Source organism: Hipposideros armiger, unplaced genomic scaffold (genome assembly GCF_001890085.2).
Source record: "Hipposideros armiger isolate ML-2016 unplaced genomic scaffold, ASM189008v1 scaffold_1395, whole genome shotgun sequence".
Taxonomy (NCBI): Eukaryota; Metazoa; Chordata; class Mammalia; order Chiroptera; family Hipposideridae; genus Hipposideros; species Hipposideros armiger.
Genome location: NW_017732745.1, coordinates 261,986 through 265,517, shown reverse-complemented (window position 1 = coordinate 265,517; position 3,532 = coordinate 261,986).

Here is a 3,532-nt window from a genome sequence, read left to right as displayed (position 1 = left end):
AAGGAAGCAACTTCTTTGATTGTTGGATATGTCACCAAATCTCTTAATCAATAGAGGACAAATATTTACCATTAGTTGTTCCTGTCACCAATTTTGATACTGTTCCTGACTCTATTGTTTACCCAGACCTGCCCTCTTCAAACTTTACCTTTCATGTAAAGGGAGGAAACGCCTCTACTCCCTGATTATCACTAACCTATTCTTGTCAATCCTGCCAAAACTAAGCTTAAATCTAAGTTTAACTTCAAACCCAGGCCTCCTCAGTCCCCTTATTTTATATATATAAGTTCTTTTAAAAGGTTAAGGAAAAGACTCTATTTTTTTAGTCTTGGGGAAGCTTGTCAAATATATCAGAAGTTCTAAAACATTTGGTCAAATAAAATAATACATCATTGTGGAACAATACTTAAGTTATCCATATCCATGGTTACAAAAAATAAAGACTTTGTGGACAAATATAGAAAGTTAAATAGTTGTAAGCAAAATTTAGTTCTTTTAATATTAAGACGACTCAGTTTACTTAATTAAAGACCTGATGATAAACAGTACAGGAAATCATTTTATTAAAATATAATCTTTGTTTTTCTTTTGTAATCTCTTATTAAACATACTAATAACACAGGAAATATCTCATTATTTCAGCAGAGAAATAACATAAAGCTTTAGCTTTGCATAAGCACATCATTGATACTAAAGCTTAATGAATTTTTTAGTTGTTATAATTTAAATTTAGCCAGCTTAATTATACAAGATAAAATTCTCTCTTTCCATTTTGAAATAACCAGGACAAAATTATTTCCATTTCTCTTAATGAAAACATATCTCCATATTTTATACCATTTTTTTTACTGAAAACATGTATCAATTCTTTCATATTAATTAGAATTCTTAACCCATAGAAATCTTAATTTTTGTGACAACCAAAAGTAAGCAATCAGCATTCTTTAGATTGGCAAATTTATGAATACATTTCATAACCTCTAGAAACATAGGCTCTTTGATAAATATATTTTATAATTTTTTAGAAACATGTATTTTTTTAAGAGTATAAGGCATTTTTACTAATAGACCCGACTTCTTTAGTTTTTCTGTATTAAGAAACCCAAAGTAGGTAAACTTAGATTCACTTAACAATTAATGTTTCAGTATTTCATCTTACTTGGAAATAGATATAGATATTCAATCAATTTTATCTTTTAATTTATTAATTTCCAATAATTATGTTTAGATTACTCATAAAAATTTTATGAGACATTAGACAGAGCCAATTATTATAACTATCTTCCTGTTGACAAACCTTATAACAGAGATAACATGAATTTTTTTTATAAACCTAGATAAAAATAAAGTATTATATTAGATGTTAATAAATTTAAAGATATGTTTGTTTTCATTAAACTAAACTTAAATTAGTTTCAATATTAAATATTTTCCAGATCATGTGACCCTGAAAAGTATTTGGGTTAGTTTCTGTTATGTTTTTTAATCTATATAAGTGCTTAATTTCTTTAATTTCTTTATATAAAGAGCTCTTTATATAAACTAATTTTAATAATTTCCTCAGAGGTAGATGGTGAGTATACATACACATATACGAGGTCTGACAATTAAGTACGTGAACACATCCTAGAAAAAGTGCTACATACCTCATTGTTGAATATCACTACGGTCACTTTCGAAGTACTCCCCTTGGGAAGTTATGCACTGAAGCTAGTGCCTACTCCACCCTTCAAAGCAGTTTTGGAACTCTTTTTTCAGGAATGGCCATCAGAGCTGTCGTCATATTACCCTTGATGTTCTGAATGTCATCAAGATGTCTTCCTTTCAATATTTCCTTTATCTTCAGGTAAAGAAAGAAGTCACTGGGGGCCAGATCAGGTGAGTAGGGGGGTGTTCCAATACAGTTATTTGTTTACTGTCTAAAAACTCCCTCATAGGGGGCCGGCTGAGTGGCTCAGTTGGTTAAGAGCTCGCTCAAGAGTTTGAGCTCTGAGCAACAGAGGTTCAATTCCCGGCCTGAGCTGAGCAGCCGCTGAGCTACCAACCGGTGGCAGGATGGCTCAGCTTAAAAAAAATAATAATAAATTTAAAAAAATAAAATAAATAAAAACTCCCTCACAGACAGTGCTGTGTGAGCTGGTACATTGTTCTGATGCATGAGCCATGAATTATTGGCAAAGAGTTCAGGTCATCTAACTTTTTCACACAGCCTTTTCAGCACTTCCAAATAGTAAACTTGGTTAATTGTTCAGATGGTGCAAATTCATAATGAATAATCCCTCTGATATCAAAAAAAGGTTAGCAACATCATTGCAACAAGTTCGCGAACTTAATTGTCAGACCTCATATAGACAGACACATACAGAGAGACCTGATAGTTGAATCTAAAAAGTTTAGCCATGAGACAGGTATATAAGGCTAGAGAGAAAAACCCATTAATTTATAACAGTTGGAATAAGTTAAGTTTATTCATCAGGTGGCTAAGGCTTTAAGATATTCATTTGTCCTTGATAAACAAGTTTTAAGGAGACTGTGGGCTGGGCAGGAATCTGCTTGGGAAAGGGAGCCTTTCAGCCACTTGTATTTTTTTTAAAACGGTTCCTTTTCCAATTTTTTTTCCTTTTCTTTGGTTTGTTCAGGGAGCTGAGGGCTGTGTTTACATTTTTGGTTATCTGTAAGACTTTGAAAATGACTGGGGCTTAGAAAATCCTATTAGATTTCTACTTCAAATTTCTGAACATCCAACAGGGAAACTCCTATAGGGCTGGTAATAGGGAGAGATAGGTGGCAGGAGCTGAAGGAGAATCTGAAGGGCTTTGAAGAGAAGAAGGTTCAAGGGATTTTGAAAGTAAGGGAGGGAGGTCACTTGCAGAAGACTTATCTTCTAATTTCTGGAGGTATTTATCAAGTTTAGAATTATCTTCTTGGACGAAGGTAATGGTTTTCTCCTGGTTTCAAAGCCTCAAAGTACCAATTAAAGAAAGCCTCCCATTTTCTTTGGTGGGTTTGAAAACCTTGGCATTTGAGTTGAGATCTCAAATAAGCTAATTTGGAAATTTCAAAGGTACCCCATTTTGGCCAAAAAAATTGTCCTGTGTGATTCTCGTCCAGAGATTAAGCCAATTGCAACTAACAGGACCACAAGTTTTCTAACATAATAAATCTTGTAGGGTTTGCTGGATGGCAGCTGGCCAGCAGAGCTCATTTTAGAACTAGAATTCTTTACTATGGGAAGGCGTCCCTTCCTGCATAACTTGAGAAGATTTTTGTCTAATGTTTAATGTTTTATGGTAACTCTTGTGATCCCTATGGAGGGGTCCCTCCATGAAAAGCCTTATAGAGGGGTCCTTCCCTTAAGAATAAAACTGTCAGAATAAAACTCTCCGATCTCAACCAAAAGTATGGAGGATTTGAGAGGACTCATCCATGCATGCTTCTCCATGGGGTGCGGGGGCAGGGGGAGGCAACTTGAGCTCAAAGGGCTTTGAAGGCATGCCTAATATAGTGAGTTCCACAACAAAGGGAGATTAGG